A 20,382-nucleotide genomic window follows, 5' to 3' on the forward strand; every position below is an offset into this window, starting at 1 on the left:
TTACTCTCATCCCCAAAAAACTTTGAGTGATAGCTTACGGACAAACTTTTGCAAATCAATAAACAAATCAAAAAAATTAATGTTATTTGAAGGGGAGAATTTGAGACCCTTCGAAAGTACCACTTTCTCGATGTCATTCATAACATAACTACTAAGGTTATAGATTTTAATCATCCCAGTATCTGCCTTTCTATTTCCAATTTTTTGTAATAAAATATCATCCTTTTCTGACTATTAATTTATTCTTCTTTTTATTTGCATATATTTTTGGTTTAGGTTTCCCTGCCCTTTTACCTCTTTTAGTTTTATATTTGCTTGTAATCATGGTATTGTGGTTTGATTATATATACTCATTAGCAATTAAGTAAATGAGGTCCGGATATTCCACTGGTGTGTATACATATTTGTTTGCCTTTATATCACCATGGTCACCATTCAGCATCTACATAGACGCTGATCCGATCACGTGTTTTTTATCACGTGATTTCAACAATCTTTATTTAGTCGTTTTTTAGGTGGACAGTGGGGTCCGATCACGTGACTGAGGTAATCATTCAGCATCTTAATAAACGCTGGTCCGATCACTTGCTTTTTGTCACGTGATGTCAACAATCTTTATTGAGCAGGTTTTGGTGGACAGTGGGGTCCGATCACGTGATTATGGAGGGACTTACATCGTAAGAGAAACGTTGTTTGTCTCCGCATAATAGTGCTGCGGGACTTATGTCCGAAAATTACAGTAAGTTGTCTTGCATGGTATTTTAAGTATGATTAGTTCTTCAGCATTAAGTAGCTCACTTCCGGATTTAGACTTCCGGTTTACGGGTCTATAAGCCCGTGTATTCTATCATTCACTCCACTTTGAAAAAGACATCCAACGGTGTCGGAACATGTCAGGAGGAGTGACAACGGAGGTTTACCCGGTACCTGATCTATAACTGGATTCTGGCTTACACTTGCGGCGGTGGAATACCCGGGTCCCATCGCTGTCTGTTGTGTTTATCCATTGTGCCTGTTATCACCATCCATATGGTACGGAGATTTTACCTCCATTTTTTAATATTGTCTGTCTATTAAATGTAGTTTTAAAATACTACACCATGTGAAGTTTTCTTTTCTCTCTGAGAGATACTGCTCTTAATGGAGGATAAAGAAACCCTTATGAGATTCATTACAGTTATTCTCAAGTAAGAATCAATGTGAGCATCTTGCTGTCGGTTTCATTATTCTATCTCTGCGATTGTTAAAGAAACCTTGATGGGATTTATACTTAACCTCTATAGGTATTATTCTTGTGAGCATTCTCTATAATAGGAGGGCACGTTAAATTGGTGGTCCTGTAATTTATTTTACACGGAAGGATTTAAAAGGACATTCATATTTGACCTCATCCCTTTGAAGTTTGCACAAATTGATCTTTTTTTCTAATATATTGCCATCTGTTTATTTCATATGTGCTTGGTTGGAGTATTCTATACAAGAAGATTGCAATATTGCTGATTCCTCTACAAATGGAATAATCTACTGGATTGAATATTTGGCGCAAGGACTTTTTTGTCATATTGTTTTCTGTACCCACCGTAAGACTAGAATCTGAACCAGAATATGGAACTGGAATTTCCAACTATAGAAATCTGTAACAGATTGTGGCGATCTCAACCCCAGAATCTGAATCCAGGAGCCCAGAGCTGGAATTCACTATTGGGAACTCAGATATACAGCCAACGGAAACTCAGAACAGAATTAAGTTGAAACTGGAAACAAGAACTCAGAACTGAGAGCAGGAATGAGGAACTCATGACTGCAAGTTGGAACAGGCACACAGACCGGGAACCTACACACTGATACACTGAACTGGAACCTGAGACTCCAAGCTAGTCCCGCAACCAGACATCCAAAACAGGGAAACCAGCTGAGAGTGTGCTAGCAAAAGAACCTGATATAATGGTGCTTGCAGGGAAACAGACACATTGTATAAGTCAGAGGTTCCCAAACGCGGTCCTCAAGGCTCCCAAACAGTTCAGGTTTTAAAGATAGCCGTGGTTGAGCACAGATGGCTAAATCAAATTGACTGGGAACAAATTAAGTCACCTGTGGTCAAGCATGGATATCCTCAAAACCTGGACTGTTAGGGTGTCTTGAGGACCGCGTTTGGGATAAGTGAAACACTTGCTGGGAATCAGGCACTTTAGATAATGTGAAATACTTGCTGTGAAACAAGCATTTTGTAGACTGCAGAGTACTTGCTCTGAAACACAGAGCTGTAAGCAACTTAAGCCCGTAGCCAGGGTACTATCTCAGGAGAAGGTTTAAATAGGGCACTTCTGGTGTCTATTGGTAGAGTAGATCATGTGATCACAGCTGCTGAAATCAGGTTGGACTACAGAATCACATGAGAGAATCCAATATGGCCACACCCATGCAGCTGGATTGTTGTTTACAATTGGTGACACAGTGCTCAGGAATGCTGCAGACAACCAGGGGATGCACGGAAAGCCGTGACATTGCAACACAATTTCATTTGATCAGATTAACCAAATTTTACCAAGTGGTAAATTTACAAAATTGTGCTTTTGCCAGCGATTTGAAACCACCAAACATCGCCAGTGGTTTTGACCCCCAAACCAATGGATTTACTATTCAGTGGAATGGACAGTAATTCTCAAACTACCAGCAATACCCATCGGTTTACAAATAACCAAACTGCTGATGGTTTGATTAGAACTGCTGTAAGAAAAAGCCACAAAACCGTCATATCAATCTGGCCACTCAGAAGCTAAGGAACCATAATATACTTACAACAATGTGCATTATGTATTGAATAATGAGGCAGATAACATTAATTCCCCTATGGCAGCAATATTACTTTAGTGATGTACTTATTAAGGGTAATATAAGTTTAAATAGTGTAAAAATAATGTTTATAGGGCTGGGGAAATATTTACTATTTTATGATATGGGCACAATTTGTATAGTCATAAAATAATAAAGGTACCATCTAATGATCATGACTAAAGGGTCAAAGAAGAAAATTGAAGTATATGATGCACTATAAATAAAAACTACAGTATATGTATCTTTCAAAATTGAATGCAATAATATAACAGAGAAGGAGAGTTGAATGTTTGTGGGTAGACTTAAGCACCCAAAAATCAAAATATATAATGAAAGTGGTGATAAGATTTATTTTAATAGGTATTGTCATTATTTGATAAACACAAGTGAAAAGTTCAAGGTTAACCTTTTATGGTCATAACATGGAAATATATTAATAAAAAAACAAACACATACAGTAACTGGAAGAAACGGACTTCTAGCTGTGTTTACTGGCCTGAAATGATACTGTCCACAAAGCGTGAAATTACTTCTGCTTATCCTATTTGCCTTACACGACCCTAACAAACCTTATTTAACATATAGCTGAAAGCCAGTCTTTGCTTCATAAATTTATGTGACAGTCTCATGAAAAATACTACAATAATCCCCATTTCCCTTATATGCTTCTGTTACATGTAGGGTCCGATTCAATTCAGCGCGAAGTCATCTCCACAAATTTTTGCAATTCATTTAGTTAATCCCAGACAGCAGTCATAGCAAAATTGAGGGTTTTTTTCTCACAGCCCCTGAGCTGGGGAAAAGGTGGAGGAAGTCCTTATTTTAAGGTAAAAATATTAGGTGCAGAACCTCTGGTACACCCTTACCAATGAATAATCATGCCCTTGGAGTGTTTTAAATAGTATAATTTGGCCAATAAAGACATGTCAGTTTTCATGCAACTTTCTCTAAAAAGCTCATAATGGGCTAAATAATGGGACAGGTGTGTGGGGGTGTAAATGATGTGGGACAGGCGTGTGGGGGTGTAAAGGATGTGGGACAGGCGTGTGGGGGTGTAAAGGATGTGGGACAGGCGTGTGGGGGTGTAAAGGATGTGGGACAGGCGTGTGGGGGTGTAAAGGATGTGGGACTGGTATGTAGAGGTGTTGTATTGAAGGAAAGTGCCTTTTGACCATGCAAATGGGAGTTAAAGTGGTTTTTTCCTATCATTTTACAAACTTTACAGATATTTTTCTGTACCCCAAAATACTGAAAACACTTTCATTTTCTGAAAAACACTTGCTAGTTATTGTTAAAATATGTTAAAATCAACCTATATTGTCTGTACTCCTTTTAAGTACATCCAATATAGTCTTCGAATACTGTTCTGCTATCTTATTTTGTGGGGTTCACAATGATTTTTCTATTGTTAAAACCACCCACAGCTTTTGCGAGTGGCCAGGTGATGGTCGCGACCATCAGGCTTGCGACAAGACCCTTGTGGTAGGGTCTCATCTGCCGCAAACCCCAGTGAGCTTCCGGCTCTAATAGAGCAGGAAGTTCACTACTGACATCACTGGTGATGTCAGTAGGGCCGCCCACAAACGGCAGGCGTTCCTTCAGGAACGCCTCCGTTTGTCCAGCCACCCCCCCCACCCCACCTACAAAACGGGGCGAGCTGTCGATCAACATCGACAGCCGGCCCATTTGTAGCGATCCCCAGAGCGTGTGAATTTTTCACTCGCTACAGGTCTTGTGCAAGCGCATTGCGCACGACGCATGTGCGCAATGCACAACCATCAACCCGCTTGCGAGCGGTTCTGAATGAGACCCAAAGTCTTTTGGAGTGGGTATCATGTGCACTTCATATTGAATTATGCATTCTACAGTATTTGCCTGAACAGAGAATGAAACTTTAAAGTTTAAAAAAAAAAGTTGGGAAAAGAAATAAACAGAGAAATTACACTATTACAAATATGGTCTATAAATGCTCAAAGCACCTTGTGATGGAGGGGGAAAAGTGAAAGTACATTCCCTAAAAAAATCCAAGTTTCCTTTGGCGTGTATGCACTGCAAGCCAATAGGATCACCCCCTCATTGGCTTCCCTGGGTTGAATATTGTACCTTTCACAGGTACGAGTCTGTCTCGTCTTGCTGGCATTCAAAATATGTATATCGCCACTGGAGGGAATGAGCCGCCAGGTTCCGTACAACTCTGCTAGCGTCAGGTGTCCTTTTTTTGCCACAAATGCATCTAAGTCACAACGTGATGTGACTATGAAGCACCGGGAGACTGTGCTAATTAATTTGATATGTGACACTTGTATATATGTGCGCGACTGAGTCTGCAATACTGAATTTGGCGTGGAAAGACGCTGTGGCCTCTGCATCATAGTACTTCACAAACTTAAGCTGGGTACACACGTAAAGATTATCTGTCCAACCATCCAACTAGTTGATTGGTTGGAATGAAATCTGGTAAGGTATGGGAGTAAATGATGATCAGCAATTTGCTCCTAAATGCCTGAAAACAGATGAGAATGGTCGAAGTTTGAACAAATTGTTTAGATCAAACATTTAACAAACAACAGTTTTTGTCCATTTTCCAGCGTTTGGGAGCAAATTGCTGATTGTCATTTGCTTTCATCCCTTACCAGATTTTCATTCCAGCCAATCAACTAGTTGGATGGTTGGACAGAAAATCTTTACGTGTGTACTCAGCCTTAGTTGCACACAGATATACAAGCGTCGCATATCAAACTAATCAGCACAGTCTTCTGGTACGTCCTAGTCACATCACATTGCAACTGAGATGGCAAAAAAATAAAGATAACAAAAAAAAAAAAGGGGGGGACTGCCGCTAGCAGAGTCTCACGGGACAGGTGCGCCAAGGGTACGTAACCTCCTTTACCCAAAATTTGGAAAGCCTATTTCAGGCTGGTGTGGTAAAAAAAAGTATCAATCCAGCTTTTCCCAAAAGATCTATTTTATTTCAGAGTATAATGCACACATGCACTAAAACACATCAAAACGACTGCACCTATTATGACAATGTAATAGTGCAGTCGTTTGTCAGTCTGTGATGAGCATACACTGAACGAGCTGTCGTTCAGTGCAGGCACATCAATCATCTCCTAACATGCTGAACCTGACGTTATGGTCAGGCTGTCCAGCATGTTTGTCCGATGATGGATGTCTAAACGACCAGCGGGAGCGCGCATTGCTGGTCATTTTAGACATTTTTCGAAATGATTTGCAAACGATTACAATATCGTTCAATCGCTCAATTTAATCGTCTAGTGAATGTGTGCCTTAAGATACATGTATTAGAATTTTTCATTAAAATTAGCAGCATTCACTTTAACAGCAAAATTCCTTCTAAACTCAGATAAAGGCCTGCAGCAGAGAAACAATGCGCCATTTAGACAAGTGTGGGCTGGAAGAACAGTTATTTTAACCTCCTTGTTTATACATTAATCTGCACTACAACAGAGTCTTTCAAAGCCCACACAGGCAGGAACGACGATGGGACTTTGCACTGGCAAGTTTTAATTCATATGCAGCTATTAACAAAAAAAGAAAATTGCACCTGTATGTTTACTGCAAACAGAAACAAGGAATGAAATGGAAACAAAGTGCCTTACACCTTTATTCAAGTCAGTCAGTCGTATCACATCTGAATGGCATTCCATGGATAGCCAATGTCTAGGTAGACACCAACTGGTAGACAGGCAATAGGTCGACACGTAAAAAAAAAAAAATACAGGTCAAAATGTCGACATGGGTGAAGAGCACAACAACAAAAGGGCGACGTGGTAAGTGTGAAGATTAGGGTTATAAAACAAAAGCAAAACATGCAACCATTTTTGTGTTGACCATTCATATGTAAACCATTTCACCATGTCAACCTTAAGTACCTATTGATCTTTATCAATGTCAACCTTTTGTACCTGTCCACCTATTCCCTGTCTACCAGTTTGTGTCCGTCTTTTGACTATCTAGTGTATAAAGTAGATCTTTTGATCCACACCCATCACGTTCCCGGGTAGCCGGCCCTTCTATCGACCAGGAAATTTCCTGGGACTTAAAGTCCCGGGAAATTACCCTGCTTATGTCTGAATGGTGCTACCCAGGAATTTACTACTCCCGGGCTGCACCAAGCAGCTTTTACATTGATTTGGCAGCGCAGAGTGTCCTACAGGATGCCCAGCGCTGCTGCTTTGAGTTGGCAGTGCAGAGCGTCCTATAGGAAGCTCAGCACCCCCAGCGCCAGTCGCCGGGTACACCCGCCGGTGGGTCTCTGCCACAGCGGGCCTGCCGCACTCCCGCTGGACCACCAGGGCACATTTAAATAATGTAATAATAAAAAGAAATGTGTGTAGTGATTGGTCGGCTGCCTGCTGCATGATGATGACATCATCAGCGACAGCTGGAGACGTGATAGGCTAAGAAGGGCAGAGGAGAGGCAGGTAATATTAAAAACTAAAAAAACTCTGCTTATGTCTGAAAGGGGTCTACCTGGGAATATCTTGACCAAATACCCGGGAATTTGCAAAGGAGAAATTCCCGGGTCCGAGCAGGGAAATTCCCGGGTCGTATGTCTGAAAGGTGTATTACTAGGGACTTCAGTGGGCACTGCTATGCTCTACTGCCCCTCTGACGCAGACTCATAAGTGTTCCTTTCTGGCTAGTCTGCTAGTGGGCTGCTGATTGTGCACCACCTAGATCATGCTGGTGTTCACCCAGAACTAAGAGGTACCTTCTGGATTACAAACATACATAGAGCACACTGGGGGCCTTTTCATACCCTGATTCCACGTTCTTCTCAGGCAATAACCAGAACCCCATACCACAGTCAACCTAGCACACCAAGCCGGCCCTTTAACACAGCTCAGACCAAATCCCTTTTTGGTTAAGCTGCACAGCCACTCAATCAAGAAAAGTCAGTCATCATGTTGGCTCCCATACCTGTGCCCTTCACACTTGAAACTCAGTATTTGATCATGCAGACAAAGTGCAAAGGTTAACCCCGCAGCAAAATAATATGATCAGTGTCCCAGAGGCCGTGATCATTGACTGCTAGGCTGAGGAACGCAGCACATATTTCACCAAACTGAGAGGTGGCTATTAATCACTTAAGATAGTCTGATTTTATTTTTTTACTCCGTGATCAGATAAGTTAGTATGGTCTAATGTTAATTACTTCCACTTTGGTTCTGTTCAATGATTTTTCACATCATCGAGGTCTTCATACACATACAAATATATGCAGATCCCCTCTCATGTTTAAATTGTACACATTATCATATGACATTCACATTGGCTAGTTGTAAATGTATTTTCAATAGAACCCTTTCTGACTTGTTTTCTGAGGCTACCCCCACTACAACCGACTCCCCATGCTAACCACAGCAGTAGCACTACATTGGCTCAGTGCTCCAAGGATCTCCCCACTTCCCCCTTCCACCCCACTAATGTCCCTTCTTCAATGACACACACAGTACCCCCACCTTACTCTCCTTTCTACTCAACCACCAGCAAACACTGGGTTCCAACAAAAGCACTGCTTCTTGACTCACATAAGTCTTTGCCAACTCAGAGCCCTTTTATTGCTCCTTTCTGACCCCCATCTCACATGTCATCCTTGCACCTGATTGCAGCTGCTAAGCACTACAATAACATGCTGAATCCTGAACTCCCTTCCCTGCCTAATTCCCTTTAGAATGAAAGGACAACCTCTCTTTCCACCTACCACTCATGTTATACCATGCTGCATACAGATGAACTCCTCACATGGAATAAAAAATGCTCTCAAACTTTAACGGCTTAAATTCACAGAGGAAACACTGTGGTTCTGGGAGGACATGAGTGAACAGACATCAACACATGCAAATTAAAAGGGATACAATTTGGCCAAGCTTATTTTGCCTTAGCGGGTGCAATATTTTGTCATCTGCTTGTTGTGGCTCTAACACAGGAGACTCTGTGGTACTTTTCTGAGTGACAAAATAGGAATTTCTGGGGAGCCATAACTATTTAATAATTCTTACGCTGTAGCTGTTGAGATCTGCATATCCGGTCAACAACTTCACAATTAAATTTTCTCCTTATGTATAATGAATAGGACGATACTGTGGACTAAGGGCCTGATTCACTACTGTACGCAACTGCTACGATTGTTTCGCACTGCGCATGTGTACCCATCGCAGTGCAAGAACTGGCCACTGCTATTGTGTCTGCGATCGCAGCAGCTACACAGACGCAACGCAGAGTGATTGACAGGAAGTGCCGTTTATGGGTGGTAACGGCTGAATGCAGGCGTGCCAGTGCGATCGCACGCCGTTGCAGGAGTGTGCATATAGTATCCACTGCGATCCCATATGAAGTGTGAGGTCTCATTACGTGCGTGGATGTTAGCAATTTCTGAGTAAAGTCAGGGCATGTGCAATGGATTCGCTTGCTATCGCAGTTGAACTGCGATGCGTACGCAAAATTGCGATCCGTAGTGCATCAGGCCCTAAGTTCATCCATAGCTCAGAGATCTTTAAGGCATTCAGGAAGGAGAGAAATACAGAAGTCTTCATACTCAATACAGCATACAACTTGTGGCTTTTTCCAGGCATATAACATCTTACTGCACTAAAATGAGACTTTTTATGCTTTAGATTGATTTTTCAGCTATCAAACCCAGCTGATTTCAGTAACTGTAAATGTATCAGGTGCGTACACACAGTACAATTAAAATGGACGATATGAACGATAACGATCATATAGTTATCGTTCATATCGTGCATTTTTCGGTGCCCGACCTGCGATGCGCAGGCACATATGGACGATATCGTCCATCGCTCGTGCATGCAGGCTAACCTGGTCGACATCGACCAGGTTACTATAGGGACCTGCGAACGTTGATCGCTTTAGTCGTTGGTGATCGTACAACGATATCGTTATCGATCGTCCCGTGTGTACACAGTATTATGAAAGTGTAAGCATGTGAGAAGGTAACAGACTTACATAACGTCTTCCCAGGTATTAAACCTTCTGTTTTATGAGCCAAAGTCATTCCAACTAGCGTTCCCGCTAGGCTGTTTCAGTGGGGTGCCGCACCCTGCCCTATTTCTGAAAGGTAGAAAGCACCCTGCTGTCCAGCGCGGCGCCCCGTCGAAACAGCCTGCGGGTTCTGTCCTCTCCCCGCGGGCCGCAGTGTCCCACGGGTGAGGAAACGGCAGAGCAGCGGTCACCACCGGTGAACGGATGCCGGGTGCATGCGCCAGGCATCCATTCATAGTGACCGGGGAGCTTGGGGCCTCCCCGGCATGTCCGTAAGTGCCGGGCACGCCCACAAAAGAGGCAAAGGGGGATGCGTCATAAAGCCACGCCCCCATTTCATTGGCCATGACCCTTTTTTGGGCGCGTGCGCGCAGAAGTGCCCTTGCTCTAGGTCCGGCGCCCTGCCTGCCACCAGACCTAGAGTGAACACTATCTAACCATTTTACCTTTCAATCTTGGACACAAGCCAAGTACAAGGTATTTCATCATCTAGAATAGTATTTTTATTTAATATATTGCAAGCAGTTTTAGCACGCAGAAAGGCATTCAGCAGAGTGAGACGGTACATACATAAAGTAATGATTTTTTTTAAAAAAGGAACAGCGCAAAACCCACCCAAGACACAGGACAGAGAACAGTTAAGCTTCCGGCACTCAAACAGAAATCCACTATCTAAATAAACTATATATAATATATATGTGTCCCATGAGACTACAGTATAAGCACACACTTCAATATAAATAAAAAACGGAGTGCACAGCACATAAATGGTTGCTGTATAGGAGAACAAGAGCCGGCACATCCTTTCTTTAAATGCAAAAAAACAAAGTATTTATTCCATCAAAAGACAGCAATAAAAACTGACATTCAATAGTAAAGTGCATATCCATAGAATAGTCAGGGCATAAGGGGAGACTAATAGCTTAGAAATGCAATATGAAAAAAATGCGGAATCATATACAGGGCAGTGTATCCATGTGATGGTAGGGGGAGGGGGGGGGGGGGGAGAGAGGATTATATAATATACACCACGAATGGCCCAACACTCAATGCCACAGTGCTTGCTACAAAGAAACACATACACCTCCAGGTGCGGCACTCAGCAGACTTCTAAATAGACCAAACAGCACAAGTGCAGCCACTTGTTGTGCTGTTTGGTTTATTTATAAGTCTGCCAGGTGTATGTGTTGCTTTGTAGCAAGCAGTGTGGCATTGAGCAACTTGGAAGAGGAGTGTTGGGCCGTTCGTGGTGTATAATATATAATACACACACACACACACACACACACACACTACATGCTGGGGATGGACTTACGATGAGTATCAATATGCTACTGCATATTCCGCATTTTTTTCATATTGCATTTCTAAGCTATTAGTCTACCCTTATGCCCTGAATACTCTTTCTTGCATTTAAAGAAAGGATGTGCCGGCTCTTGTTCTCCTATAGAGCAACCATTTACGTGCTGTGCACTCAGTTTTTTATTTATATCGAAGCGTGTGCTTATAGTCTCATGGGACGCATACATACATACATACATAACATACATACATAAGCAAGTGGTGGAAGTTGTGCTAAAACTTCCAAAATGGAAGTCAGCAAACAAAGGGGATCACTGCTCTAAGTAAATTTTATGCAGTATGAACAATGTAAAAGGTTTGCTCCCCAGTAAGAAGACATTGAGGCTCAGATGTTTACAAAATATATTCATTTTAACTATTGCATAATTTTTATTAATATTCATAAAAAACACCGGTTGGTAGTATCCTACATTTGAATTGTTACACTTGCTAAGAGACTTTAACTAGTATGTAAACTGTTTCTATACCACAATGTTTTTTTTTTCTGGTGTCCAAGTCTTAAATACACAGAAAAAAAATTCACTACAGTAAAACGTTCCTTCTGGAATTTTTAAAAACTCTGCGTAATGAACAGGATAGAAGCAGTTCAAGTACTTGAATGTACAGATGTGTCCTGACTCATCTTTGCTGCAGTTGCGCCAAACAGCCCCCCTCAGCGCGCCAGGTCCCGTGAGACTCTGCTAATGCTGAGCGTATTTTTGCCGTAAATGCGTCTAAGTCACAATGTGATGCGACTAAAAAGCACCAGGAGACACTGCTGATTAATTGGATATGCAACACCAATCGGCGCCGGTATCTTGTAGATAGCGCCGATAGTGACAGGGGTGCTTCATTTACTGCTTCTCCCTCGATCGTACATCGGGGAGAAGCAGTATCAGCGCACTTCTTACATCTCCCCCATTATCTCCTTGCCAGCAACGTGTCCACATATGGGGAGAGATGTTAAGAAGCGCTGAAGCGGTATCAGCGCACGTTATGTGCGCTGATACCGCTTCTCCCCAATGTATGATCGGGGGGCTGCGTGGTCATTATCAGCGCTGCTATCTACAAGATAGCAACGCCGGTCGGCAGGGCATGTATGAACGGTCAGATCGCCCGACTCTTTCGCCCGCTGTAGCCATCGACAGCTACAGCCTGCCGATGCCCTATCCCCACAACAAGGACAGCGCTGTCCCTGCTGCTGCAGCAGCTGTCGGCTGCACATGGGATCTCGTGATACTTGCGAGATCCCGCGCATGCTCAGTGGAGCCGGCTGGGGCAAATGCGCTATGTCCTTAGGCAGGGTTCGCCGGAGGGGGAGTTAACGCTCCCTCTCTCCGGCTGCTGAGATGTTCATACATCTCATCATTAGTGCTTCCTGCTTTGCCACGGTAAAGAGGCGAAACAGGAAGCATTATAGCGGCACGCGAAGTGCTGCTATAATACATCTCCCCCATGGAACGGTACCTGGAGCCGCTGATGTATTATCAGCATGAACTTTCCAAGTGCCACTGCAAACAGCAAAGTACTGTAGTCACCTCTATGACAGTGAGCTGGAAGAACTGTGAAAGTCTGGACACGATCTCCTTAGCCGCAGAGTGTCCACAAATGCATCTGCGTCTGAAACCTATTGAGCCGTGATCAAGCCGCTATGCAGAGTAGTTGAAAGTTAAGAGGCAGGGTAGTGACGTCCAGCAATTGGAATACTCATTGCACTTGAATATTTGCAACATTGTTGATCGTTAGAACATTAGCATAAGTATTTGATTTTTATATAGTAGGTTAAAGGATTTTTAGCAAGTGTATCAATTCTGATTTAGGATACTGCCAACATGTGTGTTTTTTTATGAATGTTCATAAAAATTATGCGATAGTAAAAATTTATATATTTTTAATACATCTGAGCCTCGATGTTTTCTTACTAGGAAGCAAACATTTACGTTGTTCACACTGCATCAATGTACCTAGCACAGTGATACCCTGTTTGGGGTCAATCCAATTAGCCATGATGATTTTGCAGGTACGAGTCATCACGGCAGCAGCCGCACTTTACGGCAGTCCGAACTCGCACAAAAGTGCTCACAGCCCCATTGGGCTCAGAGCAAAATTGTGTGAATTGGGGCTCTGCTTTTTAACGCCATGGCGATGGCAACTTGCACCCTTTGCGGCTAATTGTATAAAGCCCTTTGTTGAGTTTTATAAAGCAAGAAGACTGTATCTAGATTACTAAAATGAGATTAAGGGGTAGAGAGGGATGATTTTCAGGAGAGCTGTTTGCCATGTAGATGGGCACGCAGTCATTTTCACACCATAAAGGAACTTCTGCACCAGATCAGAGCAGATACCACGTTTTATCTACACTTTTAACAAAGCACGGCATACAAGCAAAACTTTGCTCACTACCCTTATTTTCAGGATTAATGTAATCCATAAATAAGGCTAAACCAAGATTATTTCAGAAGTGAAATTCTGTTTAGCAGTTTAGAGGCTAATGCGCTGTGTAAAAGTGTAATGATTTTTCCACCTCTGCAGAGGTTCACACTACTAGTTATCCAAAATGGCTCCAGAGAGCCAGGATTAGCCACAGACATTGAAGAGCACTGGATTAAGCTACAACAGGCAAAACCAAGGATTTGAGAAATGCATATTGGGTGTGCTTTGTAAATTACCTCTTTACATTTACCTCTATACAGTACAGATGGTACAGCTGCAGGGAAGAAGGTCAGAGACTAGTTCCCCCCCCTCCCCAAAAGCATAACCAGCCTCAGACCCCATTCTGGTACTGGAAAACCGGGGAGGGGAGGTGGGGGGGGGGACTGGCATGGACTCTCCCCCACCCTATTTTCCAGTAACCAGCACTGGGCTGAACTAGCCAGGGGGTTTACACTATAGCAGGGAGACACAAGGCGAGTAGTTCCCTTACCATAATGTAAAACCAGCCCCAAACCGGTCAGCCCAGGGCTGGAAATCCTCAGGAAGCAGGGACCCAGAGGATCAACCAGCTCTAGGCTGAAAGCCCAGGGGTCTCCCCCGCACTCCTGGTGACTGCATTTTTTGTTTTTCCATGTCCCAGGACTTCTACATGGACAAGTGGACCAAACACATCCAAGGACAAGGCAAGTACGAAGTGTGAGTGTGTGTAATAAGCTGTTACAAAATTCAATGTGTATGTCCTGTCGTCTTTGTAATATTTTCTTTTCTGCACCTGTGGTTCTCCGAGTAATTTATATGCTGGGACAGGCTTGCTGGGCCCTGTAGTTCCATGGTAAAGATCAATATTAAATCTATATATGACACCATTAGCCCAGCACCCAACACCTCCAGTTAGCTCTTCCTCACACCCTGGAGGTGTTGGGTGCTGGGGTAATGGTGTCAAATATAGATTTAATATTGTTCTTTACCGTGAAACTACAGGTTCCAGGAAGCCTGCCCCAAAATACTCGGAGAACCACAAGTGCCAGCATGTCCAGACATTACTTGCCTTGTCCTTGGATGTGCTTGGTCTCATTGTCAATGTAGAAGTCCAGGGACTAAAGGGGGGTGGGGGTTGGGGGTTTTAAAAAGAAAAAAAAAGAGTCACCAGGGCTACAGGGAAGACCCCCTGGGCTTTCAGCCCAGAGCTGGTTTGGGGTTTGATTTACATTATGGCAGGGGGACTCCACGCTTTGTGTCTCCCTGCTATAGTTTAAGTCCATGGCTGGTTCAGCTTGGTGCTGGTTACTGGAAAATAGGGGGTACTCCACACCAGTTTTTCCCTCTATTTACCAGTGCCAGACTAGACTCAGAGGTCAGGGAGTGGTTATGCTTTGGGAAGGGGACCTCACACATCCTTTAAAATGTATAAATAAAAAAAGAAAAAAAAGGGAACCCTTTTATTTAATCCTTTAAACACCAAAGCCTACACAGATCATACTGATCTGTGCAGTGCTTCAGACAAACATGCTGTTCACAGATAGGTTTATTGATTTTGTGCATTTTGTTGCAATGTCTATGCAATTTTTATCGATTTGACAAACACAATTTTTTGTAAATCTGTGTTTTGTATTTGTGTTCATGTAAATGATACAATGTTTGGTCCGATTGTGTATTGCGCCAAATTGGTGTGTTAAGTCATATTTCACCTACGATTAGCATCAAATTTCCCTTTAGCAAAATCTCCGATTTGCAAAATCACCCCCAGATCGCAGAAAAACACCAACTCGACCCTTAGTGATTTACCTCTAAGGGGTCAATCCTATTAGGAGTGAATTGCAAGTTGCTATTTTCACTTTGAATTCGCATAGTGAATTCATTTTACAATCCAATTAGCAACTCGCACTGAATCAGTTAGACTGAATTCGCCACTTTCCACTCGCACCACCCTGAGGGTGAGAGATGGAAAGGAAAATCTTTATTTTAAGGTTAAAATGTCGGGACACTGTGCTGTACCCCTTGGACACCCCCCATAATGACTAATGAGGCATCTGGAAGTTTCCAATTAGCTCAATAATTACATGTAATTTTTTGGGCTAAAAATATATATATATATATATATATATATATATATATATATATATATATATCTCCATATCCTCAAATTACCCCAAAATCAACTTTTTCGTTAGTTTAGGCACCTCAAATTTAAAATACAATAATTTTTAAGTTGAAAAATAATTGTTTTTATCATTTTTCAAGGTGCCCTCAAAAGTACCCCAAATCACCCTTTTTCCTACTTTTATTTTGCATTTTCCGTTTAATTCATTTGAGATTAAATGGAAAAGTTTGTTTTTTATAATTTTCTTGCATTTACAAAAAACAAAATCACAAACCAGCCATTTAAAAACCTACAGTACCTTCCTAATGCCCACAAACAGCCTTTTATACGGTCCTGTTAACAAAATTATCCATTTTGGGGGGTTCAGGATGGTCTCCACACATCTTCATGCATTTCTCCCAAATCTCATTTGGCAGTCAGTTCGCACCCCTCCACTGCAAGTAGTGCGAATAGGCATTTTTTTATTGGATTGGAGAATTATCGGGAGCGCGCTTCACTGAGAAGTGTGCGAGTTTCAAGAAACAAACTTGCTACTCGCCATTCGCACCTAATTGGATTGCACCCGAAGTGTCAAAAGTATGTACCTGCATCTTGGATTCTATATTGTATTTTCAGTCACAGCAGTGTAGCACCTTTAAGTGTACAGATGTTTCCACATACATCTATCCTCCGTGCACTATGTCACGTTACACAACGCGTGAGCTCCATGACTCGGTAGCACCACAGCTGCTAACACTGTAAAGTAGTATTTTGCAGGCAGATACACCCTTAGTTGCCCACAGAATATAGGCATGCCACATATTTTAATCAGCAGAAGTTGCTTATGTGTACTATTCGCATCGATGTACGAATAAGACGCATTGGAAGGTAAACAGCTGCACGAAAATATGCTCGGTGCTACAGAGCCTAGAAGGACTGTTTAATGCACAAGGAGGCTAGATGTATGTGGACATCTATACTGGAAATTAGGGTGCAGGGATACACACAGTATACTGTAGAATGCAGAATTTGCAGCCAGTCATTTCTGCAGTTAAGAGAGATTTGCATGAGGACAGCCACCGTTATTTCTGGTTCATGAGCTATCTTTAGCAAATGAGGGCACAGTAATTTGCATTCTACAGACAAAAAGATCTGAAAGTGACGGAGAGTGGACTGCTATGTAAGTCAAAACAATAAGCAGAAAAACTAACTGCAAGGCACAAAATCAGGGAAAAATAATATTAAATTGCATTTTGTTTTATAAACCATGAAAGTACTGTACATCCATCCTATTGCAGGGAGATATATGCAGTTTGACAACAGTGATTAGCAAGCAACACAATGAAGTGCAGGGTTAACCGGTTTAACATTAAACAGTATTTAGGATTGAAAATAATTACTACATACTAAATTATACAGGGCCAAGATGGTGGCAATATGCAGCCTCATCTCAGTACAGCTCAATTTCTCCACCTGCTGCCCAATTGAATATATAACTGTGAAAATACATTTATGATTATGCTTGTCATATCAATCTACTTCCTTTAGGTGACACATGTACAAAATAGACTCTTATATTCATATTTTAAAAGAAAGTGAGGGATACCGAATACAGCGCCACAGTAATCAAGGCAAAAATTCCAAAGGCTTTTAGGTAAAATTGTAGGAGAAAATGATGGGTTAGCTGTGGCAGTGCCCACTAATAGGCCACCAAAACACATCATGCCCACACCTCCATAAACATCTTAGCACTGCAGTCACTCTCACTGAGAAACTATCTTGGCTAAAGTATGTCATATTTATTATTGAATCAAGTCACTGACATGGGTTACACGCACAGAAATGTGGCAGGAGGCTTATGAATGATGTTTTGTTTCTAGGGAAGGAAACAGTGGAGTACACAATCTTCTATCCAAATTTTAGAATTCAGAATAATTTTTTACCTCATCAAAAAGTTCTTGCAAGCAGCAAATAAATATTATATATCATGAGAATCCATTAAGCATGTCATAATTAACACACAGAACAGAACCCATACCAAATGTTTATCAAGATATATATACTGTATATGACTGCTAAAAAAGAAAAAAACAAATCCAAATTACAAAAAGTGTAAAAAAAAAAAAAAAAGATTGTCAGTGAAAGCACATACTTTCACTGGAATAGATATATCTATCTATCTATCTACTATTACACACACATAAACATCAGTGGACGTGCATTTAAGTAAATAGCTGGGGAGGCACTGGCTAGTATCAGATTTACAGATACATATATGAACCCGAGGGTTCATGTGGGAATTATACAAAGGTGCAGCAGTATATACTGCTGGAAATTTGGTGTGCTTTGATCAGGGATGTGCGGAAACTTTTACTCCAGAGTTTTGACCACAAAAATGATTAGAATAATACAAAGAAGATATTTATAATATCTTCTTTACATTTGTCTTATATTTTTTATAGTAAAAACTGTGGAGTATACCCAAGTATGAAAGGAAAGGCTCTGCCTCACTGAGATATATATATATTATAGCGATGTGGATCAGTGGGCTTGTAAAGCGGCAGAGGAGGACAGGTCACCACAGCAGTAGGCTATCGTTCAGAATCTAATCTTTCGTCAGATTAAACTCTGAAATTATGATAGCATACTGCTGTATTGAGCTGTCCTACTCTGCCACCTTACAAGCCCACCGAGAGCCACATCGCTATACCACCCTATTACTGAGGGCACCGTGCCACGTTGTATACAAAAGGTTTTATGCATGAGTGCCGATAAGTGTGTGTGTGTGTGTGTATATATATATATATATATATATATATATATATATATATATACATATACACACACTTTTCTCTATTTTAGCTATTTATTGTACAGCATATGTAGCTACTTAAAATAGTTATACATTTTGAGATGGATACTACAAAAAGCTTTCAGCAAACAAATATCCCTAATAACATCGATAAAATCACCAGACACTGAAAATTATGAGGTGCCTAATATGTAGCGGGCTGCCATGCATTCACTTATTCACTGGAGTACAATGTTCTGCAAGGATTACATGACTACTGCTAAAGGAACGGTTACATGTTCTGGCAGGATGACACTGGACTCTAGCATGTGTTATCTAGAACGAACACACACACACACACACACACACACACACACAGTACAGCACTCAATGCTGCGCCAAACAAAAAGAACCTGGGTGCTCACACAAATTATTGATACAGGTACTGGATGCAAAGCCACACACAGTGGCCAAACACAGAGCGTCACTCCAGGGTTTAATACACATATTCTTTACTTTCCCCTCTGGCCCAGGAATACAAAAGATAGATATATATATATATATATTTGACAACGCCACTAATCATTGACTGACAGAGCTGTTAATCTTCAGCAGACGCCACTTTCACATTTAGTCAATTTCATATAGATGGATATTAAATATTACACACAGCACTGTTAAGTAGACAATTAAATTACAGTTTGTCATTTGCATTGGAACCGTAGGTCACATCTGTTTTTCAGGGCCTCATCTGCCCACAAGTCAAATTTATAGGGCAAGTATCACACAACAGAATATCCATGAGTGGATTTCTAATAGATTTGCAGAGGTAACTGCCTGGGCCCATTTTAAGCAAAAAAAAAAAGCCCAATAGACTACTGAAGATCAGGTTTTATAGGTAATAATTAAAAACATAACAAAGACAGCTCAATTTCACATAAGACAGTTCAGTATCGCTTACATAGAGTGACAGTGTCATAGAATGGGGCGGTCACACATTCTGGGAGTGTCACACAATGGACAGATTAGAAATGTAATGTAGATTAGTAAACAGTATACCACATTACATCGTATGAGAAGAGGTACACATATTGGCAGTGTCACACGGAGGGATGTGATATAGGGCAGCAGCGGTTGTGTTATTACACAATGACACAAATATAACGTGAGATCTGCAGACAACACAGCCAGCTGTGACCAGAGACCCCACAGGGCGGCGAGGGCCAGGCCGGTGTGCACACTGATACTCCCGCATTGCCCGGTACACACCCCAGTACCTGCTTTGTCCACTGGGACCGTTACCAGGAGGAGGAGGAGAGTGTGACCCTGATGTGTGACAGGCCCAGCTGTGTCACCGATGTGCATGCAGCGGGCACTGCTTGTCTCACCGGGTACGGGGCCGTGGGCTGCGCGCTGTGCGGGTGTCTGGGTGTGCGGCGGTGACCCGGTGTAACAGGCCGCTGAGTCTGAGCCGCAACGGTTCCAGTTGTCAGAAGGAAGGAAAAGGAGGAGACAGAGGGAAACACACCCAGGAAAGGGAGGAGGGTAACAACACAACAACATACACACACCGCACATACTGTGGCACCGGGTGCTGTTGTGTTGTGTACCGATTGCTGTATGTTGAGTGCACAGTTGTGGGTGACACGTATCTGTAACTTCATATTACTATATAAAGAGTACACCATAAAGATGACAGCACGCACTGCTCCAGGACATGCCCTTCTGAATGCTCTTTACTGCATACATTTCTGTTTTGTACTGTTATTTATTTCTTACACAGTAACTGGGCTGTGATGTGTTGGGCACTGCTTTCTGGACAATAATGTCGTAAATAGCATTTTTCTTATTTCAGCATGAATGTATTTTATTA

The 20,382-nt window shown here is 42.0% G+C and overlaps 1 protein-coding gene across 12 annotated transcripts in view; it reads right to left on the reverse strand.

The window, feature by feature from the left end:
- Nucleotides 1-20,013, reverse strand: part of HERC1 (HECT and RLD domain containing E3 ubiquitin protein ligase family member 1) — a 305,583-nt gene extending 285,570 nt beyond the window's left edge. For 10 of the 12 annotated variants that reach the window (XM_088446526.1, XM_088446573.1, XM_088446582.1 and 7 more), the window contains exon 1: nt 19,787-20,013. The gene's annotated coding sequence lies outside the window, so the exon portion shown is untranslated. Of the gene's footprint in view, nt 1-19,778 lie in introns of all 12 variants that reach the window. The other 2 variants (XM_088446533.1, XM_088446538.1) reach the window with 2 other exon arrangements.
- Between the last annotated feature and the right edge of the window lie 369 nt (nt 20,014-20,382).

The sequence above is a fragment of the Taudactylus pleione genome, unplaced genomic scaffold, assembly GCF_031769625.1.
Source record: "Taudactylus pleione unplaced genomic scaffold, aTauple2 ptg000019l, whole genome shotgun sequence".
NCBI lineage: Eukaryota > Metazoa > Chordata > Amphibia > Anura > Myobatrachidae > Taudactylus > Taudactylus pleione.